At 39.6% G+C, this 22,268-nt stretch overlaps 3 non-coding genes across 3 annotated transcripts; all 3 read left to right on the top strand.

Moving 5' to 3' along the window:
* Nucleotides 1–7,585: 7,585 nt before the first annotated feature.
* On the top strand, nucleotides 7,586–7,657 carry TRNAD-GUC (transfer RNA aspartic acid (anticodon GUC)). The gene has a single exon. It is a non-coding gene; the product is annotated as a tRNA-Asp (tRNA).
* Nucleotides 7,658–18,169: 10,512 nt separating this feature from the next.
* Nucleotides 18,170–18,241, top strand: TRNAD-GUC (transfer RNA aspartic acid (anticodon GUC)). Its single transcript has one exon. It is a non-coding gene; the product is annotated as a tRNA-Asp (tRNA).
* Nucleotides 18,242–19,583: 1,342 nt separating this feature from the next.
* TRNAD-GUC (transfer RNA aspartic acid (anticodon GUC)) lies at nucleotides 19,584–19,655 on the top strand. The gene has a single exon. It is a non-coding gene; the product is annotated as a tRNA-Asp (tRNA).
* Nucleotides 19,656–22,268: the final 2,613 nt, after the last annotated feature.

The following is a 22,268-nucleotide window of genomic DNA, read 5'->3' on the forward strand; positions in this document are numbered from 1 at the left end:
ACCACCTGCTGAAGTTATAATTCAGCAAGAAGAAGAAGAACAAGACCAGGAGGAAGAGCACGAAGAGAAGCAGTTTTTGCCTGAGCAGCCCAGGACGTCTCGCGGGAAAGAAAACTTCATTTGGCAATTCTTTAAAATTCCCAAAGGTCAGAAAAAGGTAAATGCAAGATACGTAACTTGCCTTATATGTCAAGATAGACTGTCCAGAGGGACCGACAAAAAATACAGTTTCGGAAACTACACAATGCATCGCCATATGACTAGGTGGCATCCTAACAACTACAGTGCTGCACAGTTTCGGAACGACCTAGATAATCTCCCTATTATGGCCAGAAGATCTGTTGTACCGGAAGTAACGGGACCAGAGGGCAGGGAGATGGTGCCAAATATACAAATGAGATTTGGTGATGTAAAACACATCTGCGCATTTTGCGATGGATTCATTTCCTACGGACAAAGAAGCATCACTCTGCTCAACAGAGCTATTGACTATCATATGCAAGTTTGTCCGAAACGCCCAAAATAATAAATACTTCTTTTTTTTGTTTTGTTGCTCCTGTTGAGCCCTTTACAATGAATCGTTTTCATTGCCCCCTCCAAGAAAAACCCCAAAAAATATAAAACTGTTCCGAAAAATTCAAAAACAGTAAAAAAATGTTCAGAAAAAAAAAAAAAAAGTTCTTTTCAGAACTACCTCCCCGTTATTAAAAAATTGGTACAATATTTGGAACTGTGCCAACCTCTATTTCTCTTAGTTCGCTTCCCAGTTCGCGACCCGGAAGCGACCCAAAAACAGTAAGTATAAGGGAAGGAAACAGACACTTATGTTAAAAGAAAGACAGCTATAAGGGAGTAAACTAGAGATACCATTACCCGTAATCCACTGCTGATGATGTCACATATTACATCATTCATGACATGCTCAGTGACATCATCAGCAGATGATTGCGGGTTTTTTGGCAACATGCCTTATCCACGGTTTAATAACGCTGCCTTTTGCTTTATATAAGTTTTCAAATTGTATGAAATATATACCAATAGGTCGTTATGAACCTTTAGGTAGTGCTTTTCTTCATGAGGTCTGGTCGCTTCCATACACATACAGATGTTTCAAAGATGATCAAGAAGTTTATCTGAATGGAGAGGAATGCACTGAGACGCCAGATCATTCACTAATGTGTAGGCACATACATTTACACGGTTCATGCAACAAACACCGACCAAATATGGCTTGCGTGTTGCAAGGCACGCCAGTTCCTGCTATCATCCCCACGTTCAAGTTGTTGGAAAATGGTAGTTATTTGATGCTCAATAATGAAGATTGTTCTGAGTTAATTAAAAGTATTCCTTTTATCGTAACAGTAAGTGAACGGGTTATTTGCTGCAGAAATGTTCTATTTCCTCCCACACATGAACATAGGGAGTTTTCAATCTGGCCACAAATACCAACCTTGAGACACGTTTCAACGGCATGGCAAGAATAAGAGCTCTTTTGTCTCAGAGAGAGGTGGCCTTGAGTTCGGCCCGTAAAACTTTCGTACTTCACATAGCGAACACCCATACAGAGGTGCAAAACCTTTTTCAATTAACATTTGCCTTTCAATTTCAGCAACATGTTTCCGACTATCTGTAACGCATCCTCCACAAAGTCCCTGGTGCACTTTTTTAAAGTTGTTACCAGTGGTCTCGTGACTTCATTTGAGAAAATCTTTGGAGTCATCCCTTCTTCCTTTCATTGTATTTTCTGCACTCTGCTACGTGGATTGGCATTTTTACTTGCATTACCAGCGGACGCTCTTGTGCTTTTTTACATTTTTAAATATGGATGTCCCTCCTATGCAACCTCCGACCCTGCAGCTGCTGACACTGTTCCGCAATCGCATGCTAGAATATTATGGCACAATGCCGTTGGCGATATTAAGCACGGCATATGGATTATCTTTTCGGTTCTCCTACTTCACCTGTGTCCAGCCTGTATTTCACTGCCTGACCTGTGATTTCGATTGGGCCATTGATTTGTGTCTCTGCGGACCGGTTTCTCCTGACGTCGACTTTAATCAGCTGATGACTCCTATCATTACTCACGAGTTGGTTTGTCCTGGCGAAAGGATTATGGCTGTGGCATTGATGCATGGACTACTTGGTCCCTGGAATTTACTGGCGGCAGCACAGTCTTTCTTGGAACAGAGCTTTCTTGAAAACCCACCCAGCTGTCCTCTGATGGTCATAGAGGATCCGGTGCTGGGAGAGCACGTATGTTCTTTTCCGCTTTTAAATTGGATGGCTGAACTGTTTTCGGATGAAGACGGTGACTTCCTATTGGAGGCTCTTGCAGCTTATTTTGCATACACAGTTATGTCATAGACCTTTTTCATGTTTGATATGCTGAGTACTAGCATTTCATTGACAATTCATTGACTTATTTGTCAAGTTTTTATTATTTACCTTGCCTATTGGCTTAAGACTCGATAAAGTACTTGGCTGTTTTATTTTTCTTTAGCATTAAATTTTCCTAGTTTTTAATGCTTTACCTTGCGGACCGTCCACATATAAACTTGCAATCTGCTCTCATGAGATGGCACTTCTATTATCTTATTCAGTTCGTTTCCGGATCATGAGGAGGTGTCATCTAGGTCCTGGATATCTTTACACCGTGTTAAGTTAGCATGGGCTCATTACCGGTTTAAACGCCATTTTTCCTTTTTTGCAACTTCTGCACACGACACTTAGTTGTTGCTTTAGCTTTCCACCTAGTAGTTCATCGTGGTTTACATGAGAATAATATGTTATTGGTCTACTATCTGCTTTACTTGTTAAACTATATCTGTACAGCGACTGCTAAAGTTTCAAGAACAACACGATACAGAATTGTTATGAGGTCTGATCTCCACGACTTCATACTCATAACATAAGTGCAACTTCTGCCAATTCTGGGCAGGAGGCGGGTTTTATATTGCTTTGCCGAACACACATACACAACAGTTGATACGGTTCACATGAAGAGAGAGCTGGTGTATGCTGATGTGATTCCTTCAAATCTAAGACACTAAAGTATGGGCACGCCCTAAACCAACACAAAGAGACCTTCTTAGCAAATAATATAATATGTGTATTAGGGAGGGTGAGATATAAGCAGCCGCGGGCCGTGGAGGGAGTTACGATGGGGCAGGAAGGCGGGGAGGGGGAGAAGCAGGCTGGAGCCCTCTCTACCTTGCCCCTCCCCCTCCCCGCCTCCCTGCCCCACCGTAACTCCCTCCACGGCCCGCGGCTGCTTATAAGTGTTGCTAACTCTTATTCATTTACAGCATGTTAACATACTGTCACCATTCGCTTTTTATGTACTAGTAACTATGCTGGTAATTTTGCTACTCATAATATGTGTACTTGTATTCTCCACCCTGCTTCTCCCCCTCCCTGCCTCACCGTAACTCCCTCCACGGCCCGCGGCTGCTTATAAGTGTTGCTAACTCTTATTCATTTACAGCATGTTAACATACTATCACCATTCACTTTTTATGTACTAGTAACTATGCTGGTAATTTTGCTACTGATAATATGTGTACTTTTATTATCTAAGGTACTACGCCTGAGAAGACGGCATTAGTAAATAAACATTTCAAATACACATCTGTTCTTCTTAACTCCATGTTCTGGTTTCTAAGAAATCTATAACGACCGACTGTTCATGAGTTCCACGTATCCTGAGGTACTATAAGTTCATATTCTGGATTGTCTAAACATTGAGAGTTTGTTATATCCAATGTGACACTGTACCTAGCTTGCTAAATAGTTTTTGATTACTAACGTGAGTTTTGGGACACCCTAATTCGCCGAGGTTCCAATCCTCTGTCCACAGTTCTGTGTGAGAACAGAAACCCTGCGACAGGGGCACCCCCGACCCTTGCTGGAGCTTCATCACACTTGCGATACAACTCCAGCAATGCGCCACCTTTACGGCACAGATACATCACGCATCTGTGCTGTTTTTGCCCCATGATGCGCCGCATTGTAAATGCAGCACACCATAGGTGACGGAACAGCGGCACAGAATGACTAACACATCCCTGGTGATGCGCCAGTCATCATAAATGTATCCCTATGCTTGTTATCTTGTTAGAGATGAACCGCCATATGTATCATCAAAGTTATTTGCATTTCCTAAATAGCGAACTTTAAGGAATAAATAGCGATTCTTTACCATTCCTAGTTTGCGATGAGCTATTTGCTAATTAGCCGAATGTAGCCCAATGAAGCCCAATGTAGCCCAATGTAGCCCAAAGATGGCCGCCAGACACACAAAAAAACAAATGTAGCCCAAATATCAGCCAGATGTAGCCCAACTATAGCCCAGTGACAGAATGACCAATCAGCTTCGCAAACCTCCGTTACGCAAAGCGGAGCGCTGTTACAGATATATATCTTTTTTTGAACGTTAATTTCTCAAAATCCACTGGAGCACATATATTGAGACCTAGCAAAGGCACATCGGGCTACCAGTCCCTAATATTTTGCCAAGTTTCGTGCAAATCCATTCAGCCGTTCGATTATTATTATTATTATTTTTTTTTGCCCCGCGGGGCCCTTTTAAAACCTCCACATCAAACCTAGGGGGTCAGCGAGGATCTACTATTCCCCCTTATGGTCATTTGCCCCTTCGCTTTCGCCTCCCCTTGTCTCTCGATCCTACCGAGAGACAAGATGGCGGCCGCTACGGACTGTTTGGAATGTTGACAGACGCCGGAGAACCAATCAGCTTCGCTTCACAAAGCTCCGTTGCGCGAAAAGTCCGCGAACCAGTGCGCTAACTGGTCCGCTGTTACAGATATATATCTTTTTTTAAACGTTAATTTCTCAAAATCCACTGGAGCACATATATTGAGACCTACAAAAGGCACATCGAGCTACCAGTCCCTACAATTTTGCCAAGTTTCGTGCAAATCCATTCAGCCGTTCGGGCTAAAAGTGAGGCCAACCGCCCTATGGAAAACTCAATGTTAAAAACACGTTTTGGGACCCCCCTTTTTTCTCGGCCCCCACTGGACGAACCCCCCCCAAATTTTCAAGGGCTGCTCAGAAACAAAATGTGCCATTTTCCTGAAAATTTCAGCCAATTCCGTCCACAAACGCCAAAGTTATTAGACATAGAATTTTCAAAAAACCCATAGAGAAAAAATCCTAACTATATATACCTACTGGCGACCGCCAGTAGGTAATATATATATATAAATATATATATTGATAGTTAGAAAGATACCAGATAGACAGATCGATAGATAGATATTTATTTCAATGAAATAATTTCTTGATAAAACTGATTGTTTTTGGCTAGGAATTTCTGTATTGTAATATTTAGGAAAAAAGATTTCTTGTCCTAACGAAAAGCAGCAAATCTGCCTATTACAATACTGTGAATTGATCGAGGGTATGCCTTAACCCCAAGGAGGTGAGCACTGTTTAACTGATGCCAATAAGTCCTCGTTTGTATAGTGGCCAGTATCCCCTCCTGTCACGCGGGAGACCAGGGTTCAATTCCCCGACGGGGAGGCGATTCCTTTTATTCACACAATTAAATAAAATGATGTACTTTCTAACATTGTAAAATATATCTGTCATTATCCATGCCTAGTCCGATTGAGAAAAAAGGTTGAATTCAGTGATGGCCAAAATGCTTACTGATGTGTTAACTGAAATTCATAATATGCTCTGAATATTTCAATATGCACAGGCGTACCATCAAAAACACTTTACATCTGCATTCTCTTGGAAAATGAGATGAAGCAGTGGTGAATCCTAGGCTGCTGTTCCACTCGATTGGCACAATTTACAAGTAGAATGACTGCTTTTGGTTAGTTTTGACCCCTGGTGGCTAATAGTTATAAGCTGCAAATGGTAAAGTGAGCTGTATATATAGATATATATATATATAAATATATATATTGATAGTTAGAAAGATACCAGATAGACAGATCGATAGATAGATATTTATTTCAATGAAATAATTTCTTGATAAAACTGATTGTTTTTGGCTAGGAATTTCTGTATTGTAATATTTAGGAAAAAAGATTTCTTGTCCTAACGAAAAGCAGCAAATCTGCCTATTACAATACTGTGAATTGATCGAGGGTATGCCTTAACCCCAAGGAGGTGAGCACTGTTTAACTGATGCCAATAAGTCCTCGTTAGTATAGTGGCCAGTATCCCCTCCTGTCACGCTGGAGACCAGGGTTCAATTCCCCGACGGGGAGGCGATTCCTTTTATTCACACAATTAAATAAAATGATGTACTTTCTAACATTGTAAAATATATCTGTCATTATCCATGCCTAGTCCGATTGAGAAAAAAGGTTGAATTCAGTGATGGCCAAAATGCTTACTGATGTGTTAACTGAAATTCATAATATGCTCTGAATATTTCAATATGCACAGGCGTACCATCAAAAACACTTTACATCTGCATTCTCTTGGAAAATGAGATGAAGCAGTGGTGAATCCTAGGCTGCTGTTCCACTCGATTGGCACAATTTACAAGTAGAATGACTGCTTTTGGTTAGTAGTGACCCCTGGTGGCTAATAGTTATAAGCTGCAAATGGTAAAGTGAGCTGATTATATAGATATATATATATATATAAATATATATATTGATAGTTAGAAAGATAGCCAGATAGACAGATCGATAGATAGATATTTATTTCAATGAAATCATTTCTTGATAAAACTGATTGTTTTTGGCTAGGAATTTCTGTATTGTAATATTTAGGAAAAAAGATTACTTGTCCTAACCAAAAGCAGCAAATCTGCCTATTACAATACTGTGAATTGATCGAGGGTATGCCTTAACCCCAAGGAGGTGAGCACTGTTTAACTAATGCCGATAAGTCCTCGTTAGTATAGTGGTCAGTATCCCCGCCTGTCACGCGGGAGACCGGGGTTCAATTCCCAGACGGGGAGGCGATTCCTTTTATTCACACAATTAAATAAAATGATGAACTTTCTAACATTGTAAAATATATCTGTCATTATCCTTGCCTATTCCGATTGAGAAAAAAGGTTGAATTCACTGATGAACAAAATGCTTACTGATGTGTTAACTGAAATTCAGAATATGCTCTGAATATTTCAATATGCACAGGCGTACCATCAAAAACACTTTACATCTGCATTCTCTTGGAAAATGAGTGGAAGCAGTGGAGAATCCTAGGCTGCTGTTTCACTCGATTGGCACAATTTACAAGTAGAATGACTGCTTTTCGTTAGTAGTGACCCCTGGTGGCTAATAGTTATAAGCTGCAAATGGTAAAGTGAGCTGATTATATAGATATATATATATATATATATAAATATATATATTGATAGTTAGAAAGATAGCTAGATAGACAGATCGATAGATAGATATTTATTTCAATGAAATAATTTCTTGATAATACTGATTGTTTTTGGCTAATAATTTCTGTATTGAAATATTTAGGAAAAAAGATGACTTGTCCTAACCAAAAGCAGCACATCTGCCTATTACAATACTGTGAATTGTTCGAGGGTATGCCTTAACCCCAAGGAGGTGAGCACTGTTTAACTGATGCCAATAAGTCCTCGTTAGTATAGTGGTCAGTATCCCCGCCTGTCACGCGGGAGACCGGGGTTCAATTCCCCGACGGGGAGGCGATTCCTTTTATTCACACAATTAAATAAAATGATGTACTTTCTAACATTGTAAAATATATCTGTCATTATCCATGCCTATTCCGATTGAGAAAAAAGGTTGAATTCAGTGATGGCCAAAATGCTTACTGATGTGTTAACTGAAATTCATAATATGCTCTGAATATTTCAATATGCACAGGCGTACCATCAAAAACACTTTACATCTGCATTCTCTTGGAAAATGAGATGAAGCAGTGGTGAATCCTAGGCTGCTGTTCCACTCGATTGGCACAATTTACAAGTAGAATGACTGCTTTTGGTTAGTATTGACCCCTGGTGGCTAATAGTTATAAGCTGCAAATGGTAAAGTGAGCTGATTATATAGATATATATATATATAAATATATATATTGATAGTTAGAAAGATACCAGATAGACAGATCGATAGATAGATATTTATTTCAATGAAATAATTTCTTGATAAAACTGATTGTTTTTGGCTAGGAATTTCTGTATTGTAATATTTAGGAAATAAGATTTCTTGTCCTAACGAAAAGCAGCAAATCTGCCTATTACAATACTGTGAATTGATCGAGGGTATGCCTTAACCCCAAGGAGGTGAGCACTGTTTAACTGATGCCAATAAGTCCTCATTAGTATAGTGGCCAGTATCCCCTCCTGTCACGCTGGAGACCAGGGTTCAATTCCCCGACGGGGAGGCGATTCCTTTTATTCACACAATTAAATAAAATGATGTACTTTCTAACATTGTAAAATATATCTGTCATTATCCATGCCTAGTCCGATTGAGAAAAAAGGTTGAATTCAGTGATGGCCAAAATGCTTACTGATGTGTTAACTGAAATTCATAATATGCTCTGAATATTTCAATATGCACAGGCGTACCATCAAAAACACTTTACATCTGCATTCTCTTGGAAAATGAGATGAAGCAGTGGTGAATCCTAGGCTGCTGTTCCACTCGATTGGCACAATTTACAAGTAGAATGACTGCTTTTGGTTAGTAGTGACCCCTGGTGGCTAATAGTTATAAGCTGCAAATGGTAAAGTGAGCTGATTATATAGATATATATATATATATAAATATATATATTGATAGTTAGAAAGATAGCCAGATAGACAGATCGATAGATAGATATTTATTTCAATGAAATCATTTCTTGATAAAACTGATTGTTTTTGGCTAGGAATTTCTGTATTGTAATATTTAGGAAAAAAGATTACTTGTCCTAACCAAAAGCAGCAAATCTGCCTATTACAATACTGTGAATTGATCGAGGGTATGCCTTAACCCCAAGGAGGTGAGCACTGTTTAACTAATGCCAATAAGTCCTCGTTAGTATAGTGGTCAGTATCCCCGCCTGTCACGAGGGAGACCGGGGTTCAATTCCCAGACGGGGAGGCGATTCCTTTTATTCACACAATTAAATAAAATGATGAACTTTCTAACATTGTAAAATATATCTGTCATTATCCTTGCCTATTCCGATTGAGAAAAAAGGTTGAATTCACTGATGAACAAAATGCTTACTGATGTGTTAACTGAAATTCAGAATATGCTCTGAATATTTCAATATGCACAGGCGTACCATCAAAAACACTTTACATCTGCATTCTCTTGGAAAATGAGTGGAAGCAGTGGAGAATCCTAGGCTGCTGTTTCACTCGATTGGCACAATTTACAAGTAGAATGACTGCTTTTGGTTAGTAGTGACCCCTGGTGGCTAATAGTTATAAGCTGCAAATGGTAAAGTGAGCTGATTATATAGATATATATATATATATATAAATATATATATTGATAGTTAGAAAGATAGCCAGATAGACAGATCGATAGATAGATATTTATTTCAATGAAATCATTTCTTGATAAAACTGATTGTTTTTGGCTAGGAATTTCTGTATTGTAATATTTAGGAAAAAAGATTACTTGTCCTAACCAAAAGCAGCAAATCTGCCTATTACAATACTGTGAATTGATCGAGGGTATGCCTTAACCCCAAGGAGGTGAGCACTGTTTAACTAATGCCAATAAGTCCTCGTTAGTATAGTGGTCAGTATCCCCGCCTGTCACGCGGGAGACCGGGGTTCAATTCCCAGACAGGGAGGCGATTCCTTTTATTCACACAATTAAATAAAATGATGAACTTTCTAACATTGTAAAATATATCTGTCATTATCCTTGCCTATTCCGATTGAGAAAAAAGGTTGAATTCACTGATGAACAAAATGCTTACTGATGTATTAACTGAAATTCAGAATATGCTCTGAATATTTCAATATGCACAGGCGTACCATCAAAAACACTTTACATCTGCATTCTCTTGGAAAATGAGTGGAAGCAGTGGAGAATCCTAGGCTGCTGTTTCACTCGATTGGCACAATTTACAAGTAGAATGACTGCTTTTGGTTAGTAGTGACCCCTGGTGGCTAATAGTTATAAGCTGCAAATCGTAAAGTGAGCTGATTATATAGATATTACCTACTGGCGGTCGCCAGTAGGTATATATAGTTAGGATTTTTTCTCTATGGGTTTTTTGAAAATTCTATGTCTAATAACTTTGGCGTTTGTGGACGGAATCGGCTGAAATTTTCAGGAAAATGGCACATTTTGTTTCTGAGCAGCCCTTGAAAATTTGGGGGGGGTTCGTCCAGTGGGGGCCGAGAAAAAAGGGGGGTCCCAAAACGTGTTTTTAACATTGAGTTTTCCATAGGGCGGTTGGCCTCACTTTTAGCCCGAACGGCTGAATGGATTTGCACGAAACTTGGCAAAATTGTAGGGACTGGTAGCCCGATGTGCCTTTTGTAGGTCTCAATATATGTGCTCCAGTGGATTTTGAGAAATTAACGTTTAAAAAAAGATATATATCTGTAACAGCGGACCGGTTAGCGCTCTGGTTCGCGGACTTTTCGCGCAACGGAGCTTTGTGAAGCGAAGCTGATTGGTTCTCCGGCGTCTGTCAACATTCCAAACAGTCCGTAGCGGCCGCCATCTTGTCTCTCGGTAGGATCGAGAGACAAGAGGAGGTCAAAACAAAGGGGGAAATAACTATAAGGGGGCATAGTAGATCCTCGCTGACCCCCTAGGTTTGATGTGGAGGTTTTAAAAGGGCCCCGCGGGGCAAAAAAAAAACAAAATAATAATAATCGAACGGCTGAATGGATTTGCACGAAACTTGGCAAAATATTAGGGACTGGTAGCCCGATGTGCCTTTGCTAGGTCTCAATATATGTGCTCCAGTGGATTTTGAGAAATTAACGTTGAAAAAAAGATATATATCTGTAACAGCGCTCCGCTTCGCGTACTTTTCGCGTTACGGAGCTTTGCGAAGCTGATTGGTTCTCCGGCGTCTGTCAACATTCCAAACAGTCCGTAGCGGCCGCCATCTTGTCCCTCGGTAGGATTGAGAGACAAGAGGAGGCCAAAGCGAAGGGGGAAATGACCATAAGGGGGCATAGTAGATCATTCCTGACCTCTTAGGTTTGATGTACCATTTTGCCAAGTTTGGTGTAATTCCGTTCAGCCATTCAGGCTGTAGACGTATGTAAATGTCCTATGGAAAATTGCATGGGGAAAACACATTTGAAAGTGTTGAAATTTAGAACCAATTAAAATGTTACTTTGGTTTTGTATTTGTGTGTGATGAAAGTTAATTGGTTATGTATATATGTCAAATGAGAGGAAACCACAGCCATTTTGTGATACTACTGTCTGAGGTACATTTGTGAGGAATTTTTGGTGGTGAATTTCTGGTGTTTGATTTACACAGTACTAACACTTCTGCTACTTTTAAAAAGGTGAGTTGTTAATTTGTAAGGGGAACTATGTTGTACACTTGAAGATAATTTGAAAAATGTTTTCTGTTATTTATTTGCAGTCCTTCTGTTATACTAAATACTTGATGAAGTTAGTTTTATATTATGTATTACTAAAAACGATAAATGAAAGTGATTATTTTTTTCTGCAATTTACAGCAAGCAATTTCAAAATAAAATGGCTCACAATGAAGAGACCGTGGCAATTTCTTTTGAATTGTCCACTACATTGATTGAAATTGAGAGCACCAATAATGAAATATTGTCACAAGGAGGACATGACTTGTATGATTCCATTAGATTGATTGAAATGGACAGCACCAAGAATGAAATATTGTCACAAGGAGATGACTTGAATGATTCCACTACATTGATTGAAATTGAGAGCACCAATAATGAAATATTGTCACAAGGAGGAGATGGCTTGTATGATTCCATTAGATTGATTGAAATGGACAGCACCAATAATGAAATATTGTCACAAGGAGGAGATGACTTGAATGATTCCACTACATTGATTGAAATTGAGAGCACCAATAATGAAATATTGTCACGAGGAGATGACTTGAATGATTCCACTACATTGATTGAAATGGACAGCACCAATAATGAAATATTGTCAGAAGGAGGAGATGACTTGAATGATTTTTTTGATCAATCTCTTGATGGCGAATTTATCGAGTGTTTGGAGACCATAGAGTTACAAGAATCATCATTGCAGACTTTTAATGAGGAGATTCCAGATGAGATGATTGAAGAGGAAATTACTGATGAGGACATGTTACTAGTTGTTTCAAATTTAGAAAATTCTGAAGAATAAATTTATATTTAGAAATCAAAAATTGTTTGAGACATTATTTATTTTTATTTTTAATTTATGAGGTTGTAGCGAAGTGATTGTAGTATAAAATGAGACTTATAGTATAGAGTGCAACATTTTTATGTTACATGGTAAGTTTACTCATATTTACTTCCCTTCTGCCACTATATTATCTCCAATGTGTATTTGACATGTCTTCTTCATCTCCGGCCTCCTTTCTCTCACTGTGTGTCTCCGATGCATCTTATCGCTGGTATTTTGTGTAATTACAGAAGAGAGTAAAATAAAATAGTTCGGAACGTGAAAAGGGGGCAAAGTAGAGTACTCCTCACCCCCTAGGCCTTTTTAGGCGGTCCCAAAAGGATCAGTTTCTGCTTTCCTGAGAGATTATGGTATGAGTTCCATATACCACAATAACTTGCATTACAACATGCAAGATATCTATCTCCTATTACCAACTTTTGGAGATATTCGCGCTAAGCGCGAATATCTCCAAAAAGTAACACCTGCCCTGAGCAGTTCTTAGCCATGTTATCCAATGGGAGGTGGATAACATGGCTAAGAGTATTAGCTCGGTAATGCATGAATATCGCTGACTTTTTAGCGATATTCATGCATTGCGGCCGTTTATTATCGCATTTGCGATAAACCTTGATAATAGTAAGGTTTATCTTCGATAATTTCTGACGATGTTTAGTGGTAAAAAATTGGTTGGTAAGCATCGTTAGCGATAAATATCGCTTAACTTTGGTAATATGCCCCAACGTCTGTTAACGTTCGATTCGAAGGAAATGAGGAAGTGTTGAAAAACATTGTCTGCGCCATCTTGCCTTTTTTGAAATGCCACACTTTTGTCGTGCACGGCAGCCATTTTAGATGTCTTGACCAGACCCACTCTCTGCACGCTGTCGATTCGTAGCATGGCTCCTCACCCTCGTAAGCATCTCCCCCAGGCACTGGTCACCACCGCTCTCTGTCTTATGCATGGGCAATAAACCTTCCCCCATCTGCGCTGCTCTTCCCTGAGAATCACACCCTGTGCCCGCCCGACACCTCCCTTTCGCCCTATTCACTACCGCACCCTCTGACACTCCTCTTCCTCTGTGTCCGAATGTCCAGGCCTGTCCTAGGCTATCAGCTAGCCCTGCAGATGTAGTTTATGGCCCCAGCTGTAAAGAATCACCCCTCTTCAAAGGAGTTATAGTAGATCAAGGCCCACACCCGATGTGATCCGTCACAGCACACGCGTTCCTACTATCTGAAAACCATCCTGTATTGTGATTGGGGAGGGGACCGAGCCTGAAGCGGAAGATTCCAGGAATGACTCTTTGTACATCAAAGTTTTTACAATTATGTGTCACATTAAAAATATATAGCACTCCAACAAAGTAGTAGGAATATAAAACTTTAATAACATATAAATATATACAACAAAACAAAAACAGTAAAAACATTTAAACAACGAAGAGACCGTGGCAATTTCTTTTTAATTATCCAATAGATTTATTGAAATTGACAGCACCAATAATGAAATATTCTTGTCAGTAGCGGTCTGTTGTGCGAATAGTTCCAAGGCAGCAGAACGCGCTGAAATCTAGATGGCACGAAAGTGATGTCTAGTAAGTTGCCGCCCAGCAAAAAACGGCGTGGGGCGCCGCGGGGGTGAGTGAGTCCAGTAGGCACCACAGCTATTCTTACCGGCATTGCAGAATTACTGCTGGGGACAATGCCTGTGCTGTAGCAGGGTCACAGCAGAAACAAAAAGGATTCTGTTGAAGATGTTGTTGGTTTTCAATTTGAAAATAGTTCTGGTGTCAACTGCTATGCTAATGTAGTGGTTAATGTTTTGTTTTCTCTAGAAAATGTAAAAGAGGGGGAGGCAGTCCAAAGTTCCGTTAAAAGGGCAAAGGAAAGGATCGGTGGTTTGAACTATCAGTCAAAAAGGGGAGGGGGTGCAATAATTTTTCCTACCGGGTCACACTGTGCTTTCACCGGAAGTAAGGTCTGCAGGATTGTAGTAATTCAAAGTGAGGCTGGCGCCAGCATGGGAGCGCCGACGTCCCGCGGATACAGTTTCGTCACTCCACGGGCGATCATGGCAGTCATTCCCCATCGGGGGTCGGAGACTCCCGCGGCTCCTCTAGAATCTTCAAGGTCGTGGAGGACTACGGTGGTGGAGTCAACCAGTGACCGGGCCATTTCTTTATGTTGGGCCCGCTCTTGCCAGGTCGACCGCCATTTTGAGAGTTCGGCAGCTACCGGCGATCGCGGGGTCACATGAGCGGACGGGCTCCACCCTGCCGGGCGAGGCGTTGCAGCATGGCCACAGTGGAAGAACCGTTATCTAGGTCGTTCCGAAACTGTGCAGCACTGTAGTTGTTAGGATGCCACCGCCTGGAGCGCTGAGGGTGCAGCTGGGAAGCCTCCACCTGGGGAGGCGGGAGAGGCCTGTTCGCACCGTCTCTCCCTCCCAGTGCACCCCACGGCGTCTCGCTTGAGATTTGTTATGGCCGGACCAGGCGATGAGGACGAGGGGGGGGTCGGAGGCATGTGCAAGACATCCCCCTCCAGTGTTGTCGCAGCCATTATAAAAGAAAGAAGTGTCCCGTCCGTCTTCGGGCCGGGCTTCCGGTGGATGTCGGCCGGACGCCCCTGGCTCTGGCCCCATGAACGGGTTTCTTGGTTTATCGGCTGCAGCCGGATCCCGTCGGCCTCGGCCCCCCGACCGTTGGTGGTCGGACCGGAAGAGCATGTGGCGGGACTACCTGCAACTCTCAAGGGCCACCGCGGCCGGACTGGGAGAGAGAGGGGAGGGTCGAGGAGACATTCCCCCCCCCTGCAACTGTTCAGCGTTGTAAAGGCAATCCCCTGGCCGGGTCCCGCTGGTCTCGGCCTCTCCTCCGGCTACACCCTACGTTAGGATCTCCTGGCCGAGGCGTGGCAGCAGGACCTGCCTTATATGGGCTGCTCCCGGCTGGGCGTAGCCGGAACCCTGCCCCACCTTGGAAGTTTCCAGAGTGGGGGTGGATGTTCTACTGACTTGCATTTTCCCTAGTCTATCGATTTTTTTGGCGTGGCAGGCGGTGGGACAGCGAGGGGTGATTTGGTTTCTCTTACTGTTTTTCTGGTCTCTCACCACTGGCATATTTTAACGTTTTCTTGTTTCTAGGACATTAATAGGTTTTATCATTACGTTATGTTATCGTTTCTTTGTTCGTTGTTTAATAAAAGTTCATGTTCATCAGTGGCCTACTGATTTTCGTTTTCCTATTTTTTTCTTTCCAGGTTGTTTCATGGTAAAGTTTCTGTTAACAGGATACAGTGATCACTTCGTTATTATTGCATATGTCCTTTTCACTAGGGGTGCTCTCTGGTCGGGCCAGATGACGTATCTCTAGTAAATGGTCCGGGTGAAAAAGGTGCATCAATCAGTGGGGAGTAGATAGGCATGACAGATTACAACGGGGGAGAACGGTCCGCATTACGTACCCTTTCACTACTTGCAAAGATTTTCCTACGTTTATTTGCAAACAGGGAATACCTCCAAAAAGAACTAATTCCCAAACAGTCAATGTTCGGACAATCAATCAATCAATGAGGAATGAAATAGGTACGACGTGTTAAAGGCTTGCGTTACCTACCCTTCACTATCTGCAAAGGGAGATAGAATATTCCTATTCTTCCTCGTTTGCAGGTAGAGAAGATCGTTAAGAGAATTAACTTCGAACAATTCAATGCTCGATTGAAACAATCAACAAGGGGTACTGTGAACACAAATGAACGCCGCTTATATACATACGCATTGCTATTTTCAACAGGTTGTTCCTAATGTTTCTATTTTAGCGAGGTCAAAAGAGATCCCATTAGTGGCCTACTGATTTTGCTCGATTCCTTTTGTTTTTTTACACGATTTTTCGCTATCTGCAAAGACTAAACAGAGTATTGCGACTCTGTGCTTGTTTGTAAATAGAGAATGAACCAAAGAGAACAATCAATCAAATGGAGAGAGAAGCAGGCACGACGGATTACAAAGGGGGAAAGGGCTGCGTTAACTACCCTTCACTATCTGCAAAGAGAGAGTACTCCTAATAGAAATGAGGGGTGGGGGGCAGCAATCAAAGCAGATCAGTGTGCATAAACACGAAAAAAAAAATTCTTACCACGTACTTGACATTCGACAGCTTATGATATTTGCTATTAAAAAACCATTGAAATTCACTGAAAAAACCATAGGTTATAGACCATATATAGTTAGGAATTAGCATTTACAAAACCTTGAAAATTCACTGAAAAAACCATAGGTTATAGACCATATATAGTTAGGAATTAGCATTTAAAAAACCTTATTTTACTCACACAAAACCATTGAAATTCCATATATAGTTAGTTGCACTAACTATATATTGCGCACCCGCAATCCACTGCTGATGATGTCACATATTACATCATTCATGACATGGTCAGTGACATCACTGATGACATCACTGATGACATCTCAAATGACATCACTGATGACATCACTGATGACAACATCCAGTGACTATGTTTCTGTAAAGTTAAAATATGTCTTACATATTGAAGAATGAGTGGATGTATAAGTGTCTGGACGAAGGATTTAGTAGGTGCATGACTGAATGTATGAGTGAGTGATTAAATGTGTCTCACTGAGTGCATGGGTTAGTGACTAAACTGTCTTAATTTGTGCATCATTATGTCTGTTGTTCTGTAAACTGCTGCATGTGTTGATCAGTAGCTATATGAGTAACTATATGGGTTATTGATTGATTGCCCAAGTATTTGCATGGGAGACTGAGTGTGTGTGTGGCTGGATGGGAGGTGTGTGACTCTGTACAGATCAATGTGTACTTGTATCAATGATTGTATAAGAGAGTAAGTATGTGTTAGTATATGGTTGAAAACGTAAGGTGCTCTATGTTTAACTGTATAGAGTAGAAAATGGAAGTGTGATTGATTCTTTACAGGACTGACTAGGTGTGTGAGTAACTCCATGGATGAGTGGCAGAGTGTGAGTGTCTGTATAGGTGTATGAGTGCATATGATTGTGTTGTAAACATGAGTGATTGTATGTATGAATGATTGTATGGGTGAATGAGTGAATGTGTGTGTAGACGTAGGAATCAGTGAGTACGTATGTAGTAACTAGTATTGGTGTGTCAATGGTTTCAAAAATTATACTCTGTTTTTAACACTGGGTGAAACAGAGGTTATATTAAAATGTGAGGCGATGCATTGTATTGTCACATGAATGATATCATCAGTGATGTGATCATTGATGTCAAGTGAGATGTCATCAGTGATGTCATTTGAGATGTCATCAGTGATGTCATCAGTGATGTCACTGACCATGTCATGAATGATGTAATATGTGACATCATCAGCAGTGGATTGCGGGTGCGCAATATATAGTTAGTGCAACTAACTATATATGGAATTTCAATGGTTTTGTGTGAGTAAAATAAGGTTTTTTAAATGCTAATTCCTAACTATATATGGTCTATAACCTATGGTTTTTTCAGTGAATTTTCAAGGTTTTGTAAATGCTAATTCCTAACTATATATGGTCTATAACCTATGGTTTTTTCAGTGAATATATATATATATATAAATATATATATTGATAGTTAGAAAGATAGCTAGATAGACAGATCGATAGATAGATATTTATTTCAATGAAATAATTTCTTGATAATACTGATTGTTTTTGGCTAATAATTTCTGTATTGAAATATTTAGGAAAAAAGATGACTTGTCCTAACCAAAAGCAGCACATCTGCCTATTACAATACTGTGAATTGTTCGAGGGTATGCCTTAACCCCAAGGAGGTGAGCACTGTTTAACTGATGCCAATAAGTCCTCGTTAGTATAGTGGTCAGTATCCCCACCTGTCACGTGGGAGACCGGGGTTCAATTCCCCGACGGGGAGGCGATTCCTTTTATTCACACAATTAAATAAAATGATGTACTTTCTAACATTGTAAAATATATCTGTCATTATCCTTGCCTATTCCGATTGAGAAAAAAGGTTGAATTCACTGATGAACAAAATGCTTACTGATGTGTTAACTGAAATTCAGAATATGCTCTGAATATTTCAATATGCACAGGCGTACCATCAAAAACACTTTACATCTGCATTCTCTTGGAAAATGAGATGAAGCAGTGGTGAATCCTAGGCTGCTGTTCCACTCGATTGGCACAATTTACAAGTAGAATGACTGCTTTTGGTTAGTAGTGACCCCTGGTGGCTAATAGTTATAAGCTGCAAATGGTAAAGTGAGCTGATTATATAGATATATATATATATATAAATATATATATTGATAGTTAGAAAGATAGCCAGATAGACAGATCGATAGATAGATATTTATTTCAATGAAATCATTTCTTGATAAAACTGATTGTTTTTGGCTAGGAATTTCTGTATTGTAATATTTAGGAAAAAAGATTACTTGTCCTAACCAAAAGCAGCAAATCTGCCTATTACAATACTGTGAATTGATCGATGGTATGCCTTAACCCCAAGGAGGTGAGCACTGTTTAACTAATGCCAATAAGTCCTCGTTAGTATAGTGGTCAGTATCCCCGCCTGTCACGCGGGAGACGGGGGTTCAATTCCCAAACAGGGAGGCGATTCCTTTTATTCACACAATTAAATAAAATGATGAACTTTCTAACATTGTAAAATATATCTGTCATTATCCTTGCCTATTCCGATTGAGAAAAAAGGTTGAATTCACTGATGAACAAAATGCTTACTGATGTGTTAACTGAAATTCATAATATGCTCTGAATATTTCAATATGCACAGGCGTACCATCAAAAACACTTTACATCTGCATTCTCTTGGAAAATGAGATGAAGCAGTGGTGAATCCTAGGCTGCTGTTCCACTCGATTGGCACAATTTACAAGTAGAATGACTGCTTTTGGTTAGTAGTGACCCCTGGTGGCTAATAGTTATAAGCTGCAAATGGTAAAGTGAGCTGATTATATAGATATATATATATATATATATATAAATATATATATTGATAGTTAGAAAGATAGCTAGATAGACAGATCGATAGATAGATATTTATTTCAATGAAATAATTTCTTGATAATACTGATTGTTTTTGGCTAATAATTTCTGTATTGAAATATTTAGGAAAAAAGATGACTTGTCCTAACCAAAAGCAGCACATCTGCCTATTACAATACTGTGAATTGTTCGAGGGTATGCCTTAACCCCAAGGAGGTGAGCACTGTTTAACTGATGCCAATAAGTCCTCGTTAGTATAGTGGTCAGTATCCCCGCCTGTCACGCGGGAGACCGGGGTTCAATTCCCCGACGGGGAGGCGATTCCTTTTATTCACACAATTAAATAAAATGATGTACTTTCTAACATTGTAAAATATATCTGTCATTATCCATGCCTATTCCGATTGAGAAAAAAGGTTGAATTCAGTGATGGCCAAAATGCTTACTGATGTGTTAACTGAAATTCAGAATATGCTCTGAATATTTCAATATGCACAGGCGTACCATCAAAAACACTTTACATCTGCATTCTCTTGGAAAATGAGATGAAGCAGTGGTGAATCCTAGGCTGCTGTTCCACTCGATTGGCACAATTTACAAGTAGAATGACTGCTTTTGGTTAGTAGTGACCCCTGGTGGCTAATAGTTATAAGCTGCAAATGGTAAAGTGAGCTGATTATATAGATATATATATATATATATAAATATATATATTGATAGTTAGAAAGATAGCCAGATAGACAGATCGATAGATAGATATTTATTTCAATGAAATCATTTCTTGATAAAACTGATTGTTTTTGGCTAGGAATTTCTGTATTGTAATATTTAGGAAAAAAGATTACTTGTCCTAACCAAAAGCAGCAAATCTGCCTATTACAATACTGTGAATTGATCGATGGTATGCCTTAACCCCAAGGAGGTAAGCACTGTTTAACTAATGCCAATAAGTCCTCGTTAGTATAGTGGTCAGTATCCCCGCCTGTCACGCGGGAGACCGGGGTTCAATTCCCAGACGGGGAGGCGATTCCTTTGATTCACACAATTAAATAAAATGATGAACTTTCTAACATTGTAAAATATATCTGTCATTATCCTTGCCTATTCCGATTGAGAAAAAAGGTTGAATTCAGTGATGGCCAAAATGCTTACTGATTTGTTAACTGAAATTCAGAATATGCTCTGAATATTTCAATATGCACAGGCGTACCATCAAAAACACTTTACATCTGCATTCTCTTGGAAAATGAGTGGAAGCAGTGGAGAATCCTAGGCTGCTGTTCCACTCGATTGGCACAATTTACAAGTAGAATGACTGCTTTTGGTTAGTAGTGACCCCTGGTGGCTAATAGTTATAAGCTGCAAATGGTAAAGTGAGCTGATTATATAGATATATATATATATATATATAAATATATATATATTGATAGTTAGAAAGATAGCCAGATAGACAGATCGATAGATAGATATTTATTTCAATGAAATAATTTCTTGATAAAACTGATTGTTTTTGGCTAGGAATTTCTGTATTGTAATATTTAGGAAAAAAGATTACTTGTCCTAACCAAAAGCAGCAAATCTGCCTATTACAATACTGTGAATTGATCGATGGTATGCCTTAACCCCAAGGAGGTGAGCACTGTTTAAGTAATGCCAATAAGTCCTCGTTAGTATAGTGGTCAGTATCCCCGCCTGTCACGCGGGAGACCGGGGTTCAATTCCCAGACGGGGAGGCGATTCCTTTTATTCACACAATTAAATAAAATGATGAACTTTCTAACATTGTAAAATATATCTGTCATTATCCTTGCCTATTCCGATTGAGAAAAAAGGTTGAATTCACTGATGAACAAAATGCTTACTGATGTGTTAACTGAAATTCATAATATGCTCTGAATATTTCAATATGCACAGGTGTACCATCAAAAACACTTTACATCTGCATTCTCTTGGAAAATGAGATGAAGCACTGGTGAATCCTAGGCTGCTGTTCCACTCGATTGGCACAATTTACAAGTAGAATGACTGCTTTTGGTTAGTAGTGACCCCTGGTGGCTAATAGTTATAAGCTGCAAATGGTAAAGTGAGCTGATTATATAGATATATATATATATAAATATATATATTGATAGTTAGAAAGATAGCTAGATAGACAGATCGATAGATAGATATTTATTTCAATGAAATAATTTCTTGATAAAACTGATTGTTTTTGGCTAGGAATTTCTGTATTGTAATATTTAGGAAAAAAGATTACTTGTCCTAACCAAAAGCAGCAAATCTGCCTATTACAATACTGTGAATTGATCGATGGTATGCCTTAACCCCAAGGAGGTGAGCACTGTTTAACTGATGCCAATAAGTCCTCGTTAGTATAGTGGTCAGTATCCCCGTCTGTCACGTGGGAGACCGGGGTTCAATTCCCCGACGGGGAGGCGGTTCCTTTTATTCACACAATTAAATAAAATGATGTACTTTCTAACATTGTAAAATATATCTGTCATTATCCTTGCCTATTCCGATTGAGAAAAAAGGTTGAATTCAGTGATGGCCAAAATGCTTACTGATTTGTTAACTGAAATTCAGAATATGCTCTGAATATTTCAATATGCACAGGCGTACCATCAAAAACACTTTACATCTGCATTCTCTTGGAAAATGAGATGAAGCAGTGGTGAATCCTAGGCTGCTGTTCCACTCGATTGGCACAATTTACAAGTAGAATGACTGCTTTTGGTTAGTAGTGACCCCTGGTGGCTAATAGTTATAAGCTGCAAATGGTAAAGTGAGCTGATTATATAGATATATATATATATATAAATATAGATATTGATAGTTAGAAAGATAGCCAGATAGACAGATCGATAGATAGATATTTATTTCAATGAAATCATTTCTTGATAAAACTGATTGTTTTTGGCTAGGAATTT

This window comes from Lissotriton helveticus, chromosome 1_2 (assembly GCF_964261635.1).
Source record: "Lissotriton helveticus chromosome 1_2, aLisHel1.1, whole genome shotgun sequence".
In the NCBI taxonomy this organism is placed as follows: Eukaryota; Metazoa; Chordata; class Amphibia; order Caudata; family Salamandridae; genus Lissotriton; species Lissotriton helveticus.